This window comes from Triturus cristatus, chromosome 6 (genome assembly GCF_964204655.1).
Source record: "Triturus cristatus chromosome 6, aTriCri1.1, whole genome shotgun sequence".
Taxonomy (NCBI): Eukaryota; Metazoa; Chordata; class Amphibia; order Caudata; family Salamandridae; genus Triturus; species Triturus cristatus.
In genome coordinates, this window is record NC_140589.1 from 1,283,085,041 (window position 1) to 1,283,101,957 (window position 16,917).

A 16,917-nucleotide genomic window follows, 5' to 3' on the forward strand; every position below is an offset into this window, starting at 1 on the left:
AGAAGGAAGTTGTTCCGACCACTGCAGACAGGCTCAGCTCATGCCAGAGCACCATCTCACATGGAACCAAGCACTCTGCCTTCAGGATTGTTAAGGCCTGCCATAGGAGTGACTTATAGGTTACCAGGTGTCCCATTTAAGGTTAGGTATAGGTATACTACACCTAAGTAAGAGGTGATTACACCAACTTACCCCAGCTGAGTGATCAGCCAGTTGTGTCAAATTGTTAGGCCAAGCCTGGGGTGGCATAATACATGCTTCAGCCCCTGGCAGGCCTTGGGTACACCAATGCCCTGGGTACCTAGTGTACACTGGTACAGGGGCTGACAGGGTGATCCAACCAATTGGGTATGTACCTAGGGTACATGGAGTCCATTTTAAAGAGAGAACAGCCAGGCTGAGATCCTGAATGGCAGGATCTCAGGCCAACTAAGTCGAAAAACCAGCTAGACACTAGGCAAAAATTTGGGGGTAACCATAGTCAGATATCCACCTTCCTACACACCTCCTTCCAAGCATTGTGCTCCATGTCATTCCCCAGTAGACGATCGACTGGCACGGCAGGGCTTACGGCAACTCGAAGTGAACCTGCAACCCCTTCCCATTCAAATGGAACCTCGGCCACCGGATAGTGGCTGGTTCTACCGTCAGCCATCGCGGCTGGGTGGAGTACATCGGGAATCACCTGCTCTGGAGACACCAGTTGGCTACGCACCATAGTCATACTGGCTCTTGTGTCTCTCAGAGCCTCCCCTCTTTGGCCGTTGATGGTGACCCACTGCCCATACTTTATAGTATTTGCGGGCACCTGTATCTTAGGAACCATCTCCCGTTCTCCCAGGGACACTAAAGTGACACCCGCCCACTCCCTTCCCTTAATTAAGGGCATCTCCTCCCCGAGCACTGCACTAGCTACTCCGGGGGTCTTTCCTCCAATGGGAGGGGGTGGTCATTTTGGGCACTTCGCATCTCCCTTATAGTGTCCAACGCCACCGCACTCGAAGCAATGGACAACCCTTGGCTGCTGACTCTGGCCAGGATTAGGGTTTCTGGGTGGGTTAGCCCTAGGGGTGAATCCTGTTCCCTTACCTTGGAAATTATTTTGGGGGCCTTTGGAGAACTCCTTTTTCTTTTCCCCTCCCTCTTTCTTCTGGGGGGCGCCCTGTCCGGCCTTTTCAGTATCCCCTCCAGTCCCCCTTGTGGACACCCGGGTACTAGCCCAAATGTCCGCCTCCTCAGCAAGCTTCCGGGGATTGGTCAGCTTGCTATCCACCAGGTGTTGACGCAGTTCAGGGAAACATTTTTCGAGCAGGTGTTCCTTCAGTACTAAATCAAACAACCCCTCGTAGTTCCTCACTTCACTGCCCTGTATCCAACCCTCTAGTGCCTTCTTTGCATAATCCAGGAAGTCCACCCAATTCTGTGTGCCCAGTTTGTGGCTACCCCGGAACTTCTGTCTGTATTTCTCGGGTGTTAGTCCAAACTTTCGTATGAGCGCCACTTTCATGGTGGGGTAGTGGGTCTGCTCATCCTGCTCTAGGGCCAATAATGCATCCCTACCAGCTGGAGGCATGTACCTGTACAATCCCCCTCCCCAGTACTTCTCTGGAACCCCATGGGCCCTTAACGAGACCTCATAGGCCGCTAGCCACTTGGCAATATCGTCGCCCACACCATAGCTAGCCACTATGTCTTTCGGCAAATAGGGTTTGGGTTCCCTGGTGAACTCTCTTTCTTCGCTGCCACCATTAGGAATAGGGTGTGCCCCGACTCTTAGGATCTGAAGATCTATCTCTTTCAGCCTTAGCTCATGAGCCATCCTCTGTTCCTCCTTCTCTTTCTCCAGCCTTGCTAAGTCCCATGTGAGCTGTCTTTTCTCCCTCCGGTCTGTTAACTCCACTTCAGACAAGCCACCGCTAGAGGCACTGCTGCCCTTCCTAGAAAGTGTCCTGGGCCCCGCTAACAGGTTCCCCACCTCAGGTTGGTACAAACCAGCTCCCTCACTGTCGGGCTCTCTATCCCTGTCCTCCTCCTCAGCCTTGCTTTCTCGTCGTGCCTCCCCCCAAGCCCTTAAGCTGGTTTGGAGTGCACCCTTCTTTGCTCCTGGGGGACAATACACCCCCTCCCGCTGACAAAACTCCCTGAGTTGGGCCACAGTATAGGTTTCCAGGTCTTCTAGCACAAACTCCATTTTGCCCACTCAGAACAGAAGACAGGTTTTTACAGAAGCTATGCAGGGGGGTACCTTATATAATACCTCCTCCCACCACCAGAGTAAATTTGGAAAAACAAAAACTCACAATTAGGAAGGCCACTTGGAGAAAACTCCCGGTGTAGGCCTATGGACTACCCACAGTTATTGTCGAGTATACGTAGGCACAGCTCTATCCCACCGCTGAACACCAATTATGTTAGAAAACCCACTCCCACACCGGAAGGGTGGTAGTGGGTTCTCCCAGACATACACTGTGGTAGCTTGTCTCGAGTGGTCAGGGATCAGGCACCGTGCTAAGCATACGTCATACCCACACAATAACCATGCGTGCATCCGTTCCAAAAACGACACTACACCTTAAACATTATACTGAAAATATATCTCTTTATCTTCTTTTCTCTTAGTTGCTGATTAAATAAATAATAATGCAATCACAGTACACAAGGCTTTTCCTGTGGAAGGGTAAGTCAAATAAATATTACTTCAACGATTCAATAAATAAGGTAGATCATAAATAATCAAGGCATAAATATAAGTGCATTACATGAAAGGCAATTAAATATTATGAGGCAATAAATACTGCGAGACAAATACTGTGCGACAATAAATACTGTGAGGCAATAAATACTGTGAGGTAATAAATAGGATTAATACAATAAATACAGTGCTCTCAATAAATAATAAAAGCCCACAGTGACACTTGAAAATCAGTTCACATTCCTGAGGTACTATGGGATGATTTGACCCAATCCCAGCTTGTAGAGATTTGGATGGCCTGAGGGGTATACTCCCTGGCTTGGACAAGGCTGAGGCCTAAACTGAGGTAGATCAAGGGGGAATCTAGAGATCTGGCTCTCCCACACTACACAACCCCTCTGTATTAGTCTCAGCTCACCCCTGGCACTATCAAACTGGTTCCAGCACCTCTCTAGCCTCTAGGATGGTCTCTTAGGGCTTCACAGGGCCTTAGGCGCCCTCTATTCCACTTACTGCCCTTTTTATGAAGCTCCGATGCCGCTGGAGTCGTGTCGATGCCGTGAGGCGGCTCTGGTTCGATGTCGGCGGCCTCGGCGCAATGACAGTTCTTGACGACGACGGTAGGCAGTTCCGGTTCGATGTCGGCGGCCTCGGCTCGATGTCGACCTCCGGTTCGATGACGTCGGGCAGTCTTGGCTCGATGTCGACTTCGGGCGGCTCCGGTTCGATGTCGGCGGCCTCGGCTCGATGTCGACCTCCGGGCGGCTCCGGTTCGATGACGTCGGGCGGCCTTGGCTCGATGTCGACTTCCGGCGGCTCCGGAGTGCAATCTCCACTCCCGACCTCCGGTGCTCCTTTCCTCAGGTTCCGGCGACTCCGGAGTGCGACCTCCACTCCCGACCTCCGGCACGATTCTCTTCAGGTTCCGGCGACTCCGGAGTGCGATCTCCACTCCCGACCTCCGGCACGCTTTACCTCGGTCTCCGGCGACTCCGGAGGGCGGACTTCACTCCCCCGTCGACGCCGCACACTCGACCTCGGGTGACTTCCTCCTCCACCTCTGGTACTCTCCACGACCTCCGTCAGCGCCCTCTCTCGACCTCTGGCGGCTCCGGGTACGACGTCTGCTTTCCAGTCAGCGCCGCTTCTCCACCTCGGGCTCCAGGTCTCCAGGCTTCTCGACGTCGGACTTCAAGAAGTTACCAGTAACCAGGTCAGGAACTTGCTGTTCTTTACTTTTAAGGCCTGTTCCGGCTGTCCAGGTCCTTAAGATGGTTTTTCTTGCTTTCTCCCACACAGGGCTCCAGGCTGGGCTCAGTCAGTAGGGACTAGTATCAAGGGTGGGTTTATGGACCCCACTCCAGGCACAAGTTTCCACCCCTGCTGCCTCACTCCTTCCTCCTTCAGTTCTGTGCTCCTCTCTCTTCACCAGTCAGGTGCCAACTGCCAACTCCAACTGTCAACTCTGACTTAGCTTCCCAACATTCTAAACCTGCCTCACACTGTCACAGGGTTCTGGAATGTTCTGGAAGGTGCTGGTAGGTTCCAGTGATGTCACAGGTGACAATGGGTGGCCACCATTTTGTGTTTCAGGCCCTCAGACAGAAGTTCCAGGGGTAGATAAAATGGCTCCCTGAATCTGCATCAACACTAAAAAGTCTGGTGGTTCCCAAAAAGGAAAAAATACTAACAGGGTTTGAGGCAAAAGTGGGACAAAATAAATAATGATGAGGAGGGACCACCCAAAGGGCTGACAGGTCTAACAACAATTCTCCTTAAAGTTACCTAGAAACCAATCTGTGATAGCTTTGTGTCTAACATTTCATTATGTGTAGTGGTTTAACTCTTATTTGTAGGTGAGACGAAGCACAACAATAAGCCAACTAGAAATATTTTTAAGACTAATACAATTATGTAGAATTTTTAACAGCATGCTTGCTTGTTCCCATACACTCTATACGAAAGACGAAATAAAAAAAACTTAACCCCTGATTTTAAAAGGTACAAAATCAATCAATCAATCAAAGATAGCTTTATTGGATTTCAATATAAAAATCATAAAAGCACAATAAAATTGATATATATGATATAACACAATCCTAGAAATCGAAATACATAACAATAAAAGTACATCATACTAGGACTGTCTAATTCAAAACAAAATTCAAATTAGTCCATAGAGGATCTACATCTAATTGCAAATTTTAAAAACTTGGATACAGCGTTTATAGACCTTTCATCTTCTAATGTAAGCAACTTAAGAAAAGCAGGTCTACACTGTCTCAAACCCCAGGTCTTTAACAGGGGTATCAAATATCTCTTCCTCCCCCATGCATAGAAATTACAGAACAAGACACAGTGGATTGCTGATCGCATAGAAAGATCATCACATGGGCATTTGGATAAATTTATCGACCAATCCTTGGTATCTGGAAAGGTTAACAGCCTAAAATAGCTACCAGTTCTCAAATGGGCTAATAACATTCTATTGTAACTAGATTGCTCGGGAGATAGATAAAGCTGCAAACCAGGACCCTGCAGAAGTAAATGATGTTGGATAACGGATACCTTCCTCCCCTCCCCTCAATCCATCGTTGGTTCTCCAGAAAAGCAAGACAGCGTTTTTAATGCCTCTCTGGAAATCAAGGATAGCGAGGAGGGGGTATTGAAATATACTGGGTATCCCAAATTAATCATAAAGTCCTTTATACAGGAAAGCCACTGAATATTCTTAGATCCCTCAAATTTGATGCAATCCGCCAATATAGCTCTATTAAAAGGAGTTGCCGTAGAGGTCCATATCTTGTGCCATAACAATAGTGGACTTATCTTAATTAAATCAGAAATGTAAACCAAATCTAGTTCCTTATGGCAGACAAATGTGGAGGTGGAATTGGGGACAGCTAACAGATATCGCAGGAAAAGATTTTCCTTTGCTTCTATTTCCTGACAATCTGCAATCCCCCAAATACCAGCCCCATATATGGCAGTTGACACACATTTAGCCTTGTAAATATCCATCAAGATACGAACAGGCCTGCCCCCCAATTTATTGGCAAACTGTTTTACTGCGCCTATTGCACGAGCAAATGCAAGGTTTCTTGTGCTAACCGCTGTAGTCCAGGTACCTCTTTTATTAAAAACAATCCCTAAGTATGAAAAAATACTTATTAGTCCTATCTTGGACTGCTCTAAAAAAGTATTACAAGAAATCTTGTTTTTTGTTGAACAGCACATGGTAAAAGTTTTCTCAATATTAATTTTTAAGCCCCTAGATCCCATGTATTCTGAGAAACTGGTTAACGCCTTTTGGAGGCCTACTTGGGTTCTTGCCATTATAACTGCATCATCTGCATACAATAAAATAGGCACCGCCGTGCCGTCAATTTGGGGATAATCTACCTTTAATTTTTATTAAGAAGTCTGCCACACCATTTATATATAAATTGAAAAGAAAAGGTGCCAGGATGCAGCCCTGTCGAACACCTTTCATTATTGGAAATTTGTTTGTACATTCACCCTTTTTTCCAAAACGTACCTTTGCCCCTGCCCCTCTGTACAGCTCTTTAATAAAATTAAGAATATTTGGGTCGATACCAAGCCCTGTTAGTGTCCCACATAACCTCATGACTCAAACAATCGAAAGCTGAGCTAAGATCTACAAATGTCATGAATAGATTGCCCTTTTTTGCCACCACGTATTTACCACATAATATAGTCAAATTAAGTCCTTGTTCGACAGTACCCAAACCTGACTTAAAGCCATACTGAAACTTAGAAAGAACATCACTATCCTTGGCCCATATTTGCAATCTATTTAAAATAATTCTACCTGCCACTTTCATCAAGGAGTCAAGTAGTGAAATGGGCCTATAACATTTGGGATCATTACGATCTCTCTTTTTAAAAATGGGCACTACTATCGCTTCCTGCCACGTAGAAGGAAATTTGTTATTACAACTATTTAACACGTTCGTCAGGAGCGGGGCCCATAAGGAAATATTATCCTTATATATATCTATGGGAATTCCATCTGGTCCTGGGGCTTTATTATTAGAGCTTTCTAATAAGGCTAATTCCACCTCTGTAATGGAGAAAGAAATCCCGAAAAGAAACACAACAGAAGGGATAGGCTCAATATCAGTCGACTGGTTATGGTAAAAGCTTTCAAGTCTAACCGAGTCATCTTTCTTATATAGCTCGGTGAAATGATTGACCCATACAGGCTCCTCTATAGCAACCTCTACCAGGTCAGATTTCCTTTCCACAAAGAATGGAGCGTTTACTGCTCTCCAAAAGGCAGTATTATCTCTCAGAGAGCATGCCTTTGATAGAGCGCCCCAAGCATCCTCCTTCAACTCTAATCTCCGTTTGTGTAGAGCGATTTTGTAAGCTGTTCTAGCAGATCTAATGTCTTGATGATTTTTGGGTACTTTTTTAAATGTCTGCTTTAAATAAGAATGCGCTTTACTACACTCTGAATTAAACCAACCCTCTGCCTTATGTCTCTCCCCTTCCCGTAGTGTTCCTGTCAGTTTATTACCAATTTGTGCTGTAATCTTCTGAAAAGCACTAATGACCGCAATTGGGTCAGGGGTTTCCTCTAGGCAAGTCATGAAGTTACTATACTGGTCCACTACTAGGCTCTGGATAAAATTTATGGGCTCAACCTTACTCCATTAATTCTCGCCAGCGAAATAGCATGGCGATATAAATTTTCAGCTACATTAGATACTATTCTACTGCTCGCCCCAGTGTCAAAGGTTGAACTAATCTGGAAGTGATCGCTCAATGCGATGTCCTCTGTTTTAAACGTCAGGACACTATGATGATAGCTAGTGGTAACTAATGTATAATCTATAACAGACTGCAAACCCCGCCCATTGAAAGTAGATTGAAATTTGACCTGGCGGCTACATAGTTTGTTTGCAAAACCCAAGTTCAAGTCATAGATTAAACTATTAAACAAATTTCCCAGCATGGAATGCTCAAAGTGAGTATAGGAATCATCCGTAAGATTAACCATTCCACATACACCCAAGTTACTATGGGGGCATAGATGACAATTGAAATCACCCGTCATTATAATGCACCTATCATTATGCGCGGGGCCTATCCCATATCGTAAAGAGTTATTTAAATCTTCCAACACTCTTTTTTGATCTTCCTTTGGAATGTTGTTATACAAATTTACAAGGGTAATATGTTGATTTCCTCCCACTTTGCGAAAAAGTAGCCGATAATAATTATGCCCTCCGGTAGTCTGATGCTTAATGGTCAGATTAATGGTATTAGAAATATATGTGCTAAGCCCACCAGAGCACCTACCCCTCCTAGTCCTAGTCTGCAATGCAGTAGAAAAATACGTGCGATAACCAGCTAGATGTATTTCAACTTGTTCCCAGCACTCCTGAAAGCAGATAACATCATAGTTATCGATAAAATCTCGGAAAATGGGGTCCTTAACCTTATTCGACAGGCCCGCTATATTCCAAGATAGGAGGGCGAGCTTCCCCCTTTGAACATCTACTGAAATCCCTAGATCTAAGGCAGTGCCAGTCCGGATACCTATTTCTGTCGATATGACATTTTCTCCAACAACCCCCCACTGCTGTATTTTGGGGTTGTAAACAAGCTGGTTCTCTCTCATCACCATCACCAGTAATTTTAAGCACTGCAGGCTCTTGCCTATCTGACCCGTTTACGGATGGGCACAAAGTGGTGTCTGCCACTATTACATCATTTTTCCAGCTCTCATATTCAACCTTTGAGATACCATACACCAAATGATTCGCTCTTCTGTTTGGCTTACTGGGCCCCTTGCAACAATCATACATAGCCCCAAAAATCGGAGGGAGTCAAGCAACCATCTCTAAACAACTATACCTATTGGCAGTCGGAATTCCTCTCCAATTATCCCTAGGTAATACTTCCCTGGTCGTTTGCCTTCCCCACTCCCTCCAGTCTGCTCCACACTCTTGATGACCTACTTTACCCCAGCGCCTATCATAAACTGGACCAGAACGACTCCTGGGAGGATAAAAGAAGGAAAGTCGCTTTGTTTCAATGCCTTCGTTTATACCCTGCATATCCCATGAACATATATGGTCGACCGTACGCGGGTCCTCAAAATTGACCAGAACACAGTCACCCTGGATAATTTTCCTTCCGTGCCCCACCCAGGGCACCTTGCGCACCATTAGGATCTTACTCATCCAATGAGGAGGTAATGGTCGGTTTAAATTAAGCCAATATTGTACCTTGTTTTTTAATGACCAAGTGGGCCCCTCTACGTCGTCCTTCAACTCTGGGACCTCCGTCAAAACCACCACAAAAGGGCTTACTTCTGGGGGCAGGTTGATGGCTAATTTCCCCAATGGGGGTCCCCAGTTACGATCCCCATTGGGGTCCAATCCAGTATCCTTAGATATATTAGCCTCCTGTCTGATGTTCACACTGGAGGTATTCGGTTTGTCTATCATTTTATTCTCTGACGCTATGGGATTCATTAGTTGTACATTCTCAACTGGGGCAGATGTTTTTTTTTGCTAGCGGGCCCACAGGTTTATTATTTTGGGGCCCGGCTTGGTCTTAGTCGGTCTTTAACGGGCTTAAACGGGCCCGCCCTTGGCCCGGGCTTCGCCCGGCGCTCGCCCGCGCGCGTCGCGTGGAGAGTCCAATTAAATATAGGTAATCTAGACAAAGAGGGGGAGTGTCCGGGAAGAGGCCGCAGCTGGTGGTGAGAGTGCCGCTGCTGGTCCTCGCAGCCCCTCAATCCCAGGATAAAATGGCTCACAAACTTCAAAGCAGAGCTCATGGCTACGTGCGGCACCCGCGTAGCGGGGGCCGCGAGTCGTTGATAAGGAGGCAGGCAGAGAAGGGGAGTGACCGGGAAGAGGCCGCAGCTGGTGGTGAAATTGCTGCTGCTGGTCCTCGCAGTCCCTCAATCCCAGGATAAAATGGCTCACAAACTACAAAGCAGAGTTCACGGCTACGAGCGGCTCCCGCGTAGCGGGGGCCGCGAGTCGTTGATAAGGAGGCAGGCAGAAAAGGGGAGTGTCCGGGAAGAGGCCGCAGCTGGTGGTGAGATTGCCGCTGCTGGTCCTCGCAGTCCCTCAATCCCAGGATAAAATGGGTCACAAACTTCAAAGCAGAGTTTACGGCTACGTCGGTACAAAATCAAACTTCTGGAGGTGTCAGTTTAAAAAAAAAAAAAAAAATCTTTAAGGATTCAGTTCATTGACTCGGAACATATATTGAGACCTAACTGGAACCCTTGTAATCGTCAACTAGATATTTATGGTACAAAACAGGCTATAACTATAAAGTATTGTGCACAAAAATAGTGTTCCTCGATTGAAAGGTTTTTGGTTTTTTTTGCACAATAGTTCATGATTTTTAAATAATTTTTTATTGGCCTATGTAACATACAACTTGTTACAGCAATACTGAGCAGGAGAGATAGTATAATTACAACATAAACATGTAGTAATGTGTGTCCAAATTGGGTGCGCAGAAGTTTAAGGGTCTGTGCTGCTCTTGGTGCGCCCCATGTGTAGCTTGCTGAAAATCGTCACCGTGGCATAACTGGGATGATACGACTCGGTCGAAGTGAGGGGCTGGGCCGATGTCTGTGATTTGTTGTAGTGACCTATGTGTAGAAAGTGGTGGGGCAGCGTGGAGACTTCTGAGTGGGCAACTGTTAGAAGTGCTGTCTATGTGGAAGATACATGGCAGGTTCACAGGGGTAAGTCATAATTTCCCACCTCCTGCTAGAAGTGTGTAAGCAAGACTGACCAATGTGGTGATATAGGCTGTTTGCACAGTTGTTGCACCTCCTCATAGCAGAGGGCGTCTTCTTCTGCTGCTTCCCACTTGTGCATTGCTCCTCGCCAAGTCTCCACTGGTGGGGGGGCTGTTAGGGATTGTTAGTAAGGTGTGAGTATGCGATTGGCCATTAGAACTGCCAGTGCCTCGAAGCAGACGTGCATTTTCTGCTGTTCTTGTGCTTGAATTTACCCAGGAAGCATGCTTCCCATGGATGAATATCTGGTAGCTCTGTTACCTCGTGCATGGCGGTAAGGCTTGAGTGCAAATAGCTATGGAGGGTGTGGCTGGTCAATAAAATGTGTAGGAGGTCTGCATCTGGGGTCTGACGGCGAAAGCATTCGAACTGCGCCTCAGGGAAGAAACGTTGTTGCTGATCCTGGCTTAGGTAGGCCCTAAGGAAAACGGAGAATTGTATATTTTTAAAGTGGGAGTTGCGAGAGACCTTTTTGGAGGACTCGTGGGCCGGGTTCTATTCCTTATCGTGGAGTGCCCTCTCAAATTTGTCTTCCCACTTATGGCGCAGTGCTTGGCGGGCAGGTCAGTGTCAGTTTGCGGCTGGCCTATATAGCCAGGTGATAGAATGGCAGCCGGCTCCTATAGTTAGGATGGTCTGTAGGATAGGATACACAGGTGGTTTCCAGAGTAGTGTGACGGCAACTGTGAAAGAAACAGGTTATATCCGTATCGGGATGCAGCATACCTCCTGCTCTTGAGCGGAATGCCTCACTCCCGGTCATCTCCCCGTAGCGACACGGCCAGAGGTTCCATTGCATGTGCAAACAGTAAGGGGGAGAGTGGGCTTCCTAGTCTCGTGCCGCAGCCAACTGCGAAGGAGGCAGAGACGAGGCATCCCAGGCGGATCTGGAAAGTTGTGCTGGAGTTTAGCAGTCTGATGTAGTCTGAGTTTGTGCCCGATACCCATGTGGGCGAGCACTGTGAAAACGTAGTGCCAAGTAAGGATATCGAAAGCCTTTTCCAGGTCAAAAATAAGGTAGGCCGCCTGTGGAAATTGTCCCCTCACCTGGTCCTATAATTGGAATAGGTGGTGGATATTCTGGGAGGAGCTACGGCCCAGAACAAAGCCGTTCAATTCTGGGAAAATCTAGGCATATCTGTCAGCTAGGATTTTAGCCAGTATTTTGTAATCCGCTCCGAGGATGGCTATGGGCCTTTAAGATGTCCACTGCCTAGGTTCTCTGACTGGCTTAGGGAGGGAGATCAGGAGGGACTCTTGGAGCGTGTGTGGGAGTTCTCCAGTGCCCAGCACTGCTTTGTACATCTGTGCAAGGCGGGTGCTAGGAGAAAAGAGAAGTTGTTCTAGTATCCCAGAGACATACCATTTAGACCCAGGGTCTTCTTCCAGGCAAGATCACGGATCGCCTGCACTACGTCCTTTGTAGTGATTGCCCCATCTAGGGTCACTTTTGTGAAGGCAGAGATGCGCTGAAGGGAAATACCGGTTAGGGATACGTTGGAATGATCTGCTGTTGTAGCAAGTGATGCCTTGTAGACGGAGGAGTAGTACTTTTGAAAGGCCTGCAATTTTACGGCTTGCTTGCAAATGGTGCTGCCTGCCAGGCCGAACCGTTCACTGCAGGATTAACCAGGTCCAGAGCCTGCAAGACTTGTTGCCCTCTCAATGAACTTTTGCTGCGTGGGCCGCAAAATTTGAACACCTTAGTTTTGCTTGGAGGGCGGCATGAGGTTTTTGATTTTGAGGGGCAAGAGCAGGGTCGGTGTCTGCTGCTTTACTCAGGCCAGCCAGGTGTTGCTCGGCTGCCTCTATGTCCCTTTCAAGGGTTCTGCAGACTCCCACTATTTGCAGGATACAGGCTCCCCTCATTACTACTTTAAGAGCGTCCCACTCTAGCGCTCTGGAGAAGGGTGTATTGTGGTTTTCTGAAAAAGTAGTAATTGGATGTGTTCCCTCTGCTCTTCATGAAACGTGTCTTCTAAACAATCACAGGGGGAGTGGGGGTGCCCAGTGGAGGTCCATGAAGTGAGCATCATGGTCGGAATCTTTTCACCCCAAGGGATCAGTGTTGAACTAGGGCTGCCAACGGGGCAGAGCACAGGAAGCGATCGAGTTATACGTGCAAACAGTGTGGTATGGAGTGAAAGGAATAGAGCTGGGACTTTGGGGTGTTCGGAATGCCGCACATCTGTGAGGGACAAGTGGCGTGCTCAGTTCTGGAAGTGAAAGACACAAGTGATGGACGGAATGCAGAACAAATCAAAGCATTCACACCCCAGTCAACAGATCTGGGTTGAATCCATTGTTCTTTTGCTCACCATGCCACCCCAGTTTAGACCCAGCCATATGCAAATCAGTCTTGACCCTGTGCCTCGTTGGAACATTTCAGTCTGAACTGCCAAGCTAGGTCCTCCCTAGGTCGGAAACATTGGGTCTTCTAAACCATCACGTGGTTGCTTCCACAGGTGGAGGGGGGGTGGCCAGTTGAGGTTAATGAAGTGAGCCCCAACAAATCAGAGTATTGAACTAGGGGTGCCAACAGGGCAGAGTACAGGAATCGGTCGAGCTGTACGTGCAAACAGTGTGGTATGGAGTGAAAGGAATTGAGCCGGGATCCAGGGTGTTGGGAATGCCGCACATCTGTGAGGGACCAGTGGCGTGCTCAGTTTTGGAAGTGGTCAGCTTGTGTGTGCAGGGGGGAGTCTGGGCAAGGGAGGGTGAGACCTATCTAGTACCAAGTCCAGCACACAGTTGTAATCTCTGCCTAAGACCCTTGGTAGTGTAGTTTTGTGGGCAAATGTGGCAGAAAGGATGTCCCAGAAGGCCCATCATTCAGCATTTGGTGCATAGATGCTCCTGAAAAGTAAGGACCAGCTTTCAAGACTACTCTCGAAGAGGACGTAGCAACATGCTCTGTCAACCGCTAGTCCTGGAAGGGAACACCCAGGTACGCCCATATGAGGGCGCCCCATGTATATGCCGAATAGGTGGTTGCACAAATGAAGCCTCTCCAGCGCCTGCGCAATCTGTCCAACTCACTTGTGATTTGAGGTTCTTGCAGGAAAATTATTTGCGCTTGCTGCTGTTTAACCCCTTCAGCGCTGGGCGAATTCCGCCGCGGTGCTGAAGGGTTCGAGCGCGGGCGGGACCATGACGGAACGGTTCCGTCATGAGCACAGCTCAACCGTGGCTCATGACGGAACCGTTCCGTCATGAGCATGGAAGGGGTTAATATAGGAGTAGACCATGTATCGCTTAGGGTCAGTGCGCATACCACAAATGTTGAAGGTGAGGAAACATGTCAGTGGATGGTGCCATGTCGAGGTGCGGGTAAGGTGAGAGTTGTGCAAAAGGTGAGCTGCCCTAGAGCAGTGTTTCCCTGTCTCATCCCCCAGCCCAAGCCTAAAGAACCATCAAAGGTGTGCCCGCCAGGGTGAAGCAAAATTGAGAGTGTGGGTAGATGAGAGTAACTGTTAACAGGGGGATCCTGAAATCCCAATGCTGGGGGCCTACCACAACTGGCGGCATGCCTAAACAAGGCATGTTCGATGTGTCCTAGTGTATCGTGGTGGGGGGACTTAGTCTTGGGATGGAGTGGTACAGCCATGTTGCCCTTAGGGCGTCCAATGATGAAGTGTGCCGGTGTTGGCGGAGAGTCGCAGTGAGCTTGGCAGTCTCTGCCAGGGCCCGTGTGGGATAAGCACCTTAAAAGGAGAGGGGTAGTGCAAGGTGTGTGAGGGTATCGCAATTAGGGCTTGTAGGTGAAGGGAATTTCCTGCAGGAGCATGTGTGGGACAGGGCTGCTAGCGAGCCCAAATCACTGGGACATAGCAGTCTGTCGAGCCCAAATCACTGGGACATAGCAGTCTGTCGTGCAGTTACTAGTGTATAAGGTCAGATAAGAGTGTTTGCCATTTATGGTGTCACCAGTGGGGCAGTCTGCAATCCAGTGCGAGAATCTTCAGATAGGAGAAGATGCTTGGGCCCCTTGTTGTCTGTGGCTGTGGTAGTAAGGCCCAAATTAGCTCCAGTCTGTAGAGCGCGTTGGCGATCTGCAATTATCTGCTCCAGAAATAGGGGAGTTGGTGGAGGGCGCCCGGGCCATTGGCCTCAAGGGATGTTTACCCTTTTGCTGACCATGCGGCTTAGTGAGTCCCCTTGCTGGCTTGACCAGATTCACTACTAGAGTTCCTTGATGGTGGTCGGCCTAGTGCCAGGTGTCTTTAGGGTCGGTGATTAAGAGAGTAGCGCCATCGGATATTATCTGGAGGCGGGCTAGAAACAGCAGTGCATACTGCACCCCCTTTTGACAGAAGCGCCGCTTGCCTTCTAGGAGGGAGGATCGTTGACTCTGGACTTCTCAAGTGTAGTTGGGAACAGCATGATGGTCTTGTCTTCTACCTGGGAGGGGCTCGCCTGCCTGACTGCTCGTAAGATGGCATTGTTGTCTTTTTCAGTGCCTGCATGGGGTGGAGAGGGAATCCCGGCGTTGGGCACCTGGCTAGGACATGATGCGCCCTTTCGAAAGAAAAGAAAGGGGTGAGGTTCGATGTTGATGTGAAGGTTTTAAACCAAGCTCCTCGATCCCCTCCAGAAGCCCCAGAGCGCAGATGTTGCTTCTGGGGGAATGCCCCTCTAGGTCATCAGCCTTGCTCTCGAGGTGCTGGACACAGTCCTGCATATCCTGATCGATGATTGGTTATCTGTCCTGAGATGTTGTAGGGTGGCTAGGGTTTTCTTGCCTTTGATGACCTTGTACTTGAGCTTGCAATGGTAGTCATGTAAAAAACCTAAGTTCTGTATTCAGAATCTGGATTCCATGGTAACTCAGGAGTGCTCTATGATCACTAGCACCCTATTGTGTTTTTCTAATGTAGAGAGGGATGGTGTATCTTCTGGCAGCGTGGTGTCTGGAACCATACTGGGTGGGTTTGCGGTAGTCTGCGGGGGGCAGAGAGGGTGGATCGCAGTCTGCCCACTGTCAGTGGCCAATCCTGGTTTGAAATGATGGTGCTTGGAGAAGGCTCTAGGTTAGCCCCTGTGAGCTGCGGGGGGTGGCCTCGCCACTCTGCATCGCAGTAGGTGACGAAGAGATGTCTTTGCCGGTGCAGAGGGGAAGCTCTGTCTGCACAATTTGGGTGGGGAGGAGCTGCGAGTTAGCAGTAGTGTTCTTCAGATGTATGTTAGGGTTCCGTTGGCTGGCAAGTGACTTGTGGGCACCTCAGTGTAGGTGCTGATGGGTAGAGGTAAGATGCAGGGGGAGTGTTTGAACCCCCCCGTGCTAATTGAGATGCAAGGGTGCAGGTGTCATCAGCAAGATCCATCTAGAGTAGTTATTGGGATTTAAGTGGCTTGTTAAATTGCAACATGTGACAAGGAGAGACCTCTGTGTGCTGTTGTGGCTTCCTGCATGCCCCAATCATGGTACTGGGGGGGGGGGGGGGCACAAAGAGGTAGTGGGAGAAAGGAGAAGGTGTGGGGTGATGCTGCCGCCCAAACCTTGGTGTAGAGGATGATGGGTGGACTCCAGGAGTCCTCTGGATGCTAGGCCCTTCAAAGCTATTTTGCACCTTGGTTGTCTGATGGTGTGCCGAAGTTGGGGCTGCCAGGGTCAGCTGGGTCACTGCAGTGGATGTCTGGAGTGGGAGGCACTGGATGAGGCTGCAGTACAATCTGGAGAAGAACTGAAGGGTGGAGAAGAGGGCCCTACCTGGCACCCCCAAGCATCAGCCGCCCGCACTCCTATTTTGACGCTGAATTGGGGATGTGCAGGGCAACAGACTGTTGCTGTATGTCATCTCCGCCACTCGCCTAGGGCCCAGTGGTGTAGCTCTGTGACATTTGTGGTTGGTGCCCCAGTCCAGTGTTCCCCCTTTCATCAGCAATGTTCCCCATGCGCCTTGATGTTGGTGCCGATTTACAGGGGATTTATGGGTGATGGGAGCCCATGGCCCCCCCACCCGGGTATCTGGAGGGGGAGCCAGCTAGTGCCTATGGCCAGGGCTCTGGCCTCTAAGGGGCAGCTGGTGGGGGCCCAATACTCCACTCGGTCCCACAGTAGTGGCAGCATCTTCCTTGCGCCTTGATTATGGCACCGACTGGGGAAAGTGCAGGAAGTAGGCTGGTGGGCGCTGCTGCCTAATCTCACCACCTCTTACCTGGGGCCCCACGACTGGGGGGGGGCAGGCTGTGCCTGTGGCCCGGGTGTCTGCATGAACGCTGCAGCCTTGCACTTTACTCCCTGTGCAGGCCTGCGCAGGCTCTTTTGCCCGCAGCCATGGAGGTCAGCTGGTGGCAGAGTATAGCTCCCCCGCACACCTCGGAGAGTGTGCCCACATAGAGGGAGCCAACAGCGTTCAGGTCCGGTTGTCACTGGGGTCTAGTCCTACAGTCGAGGCTCTGAGCCACCTGCTGCAGCCTC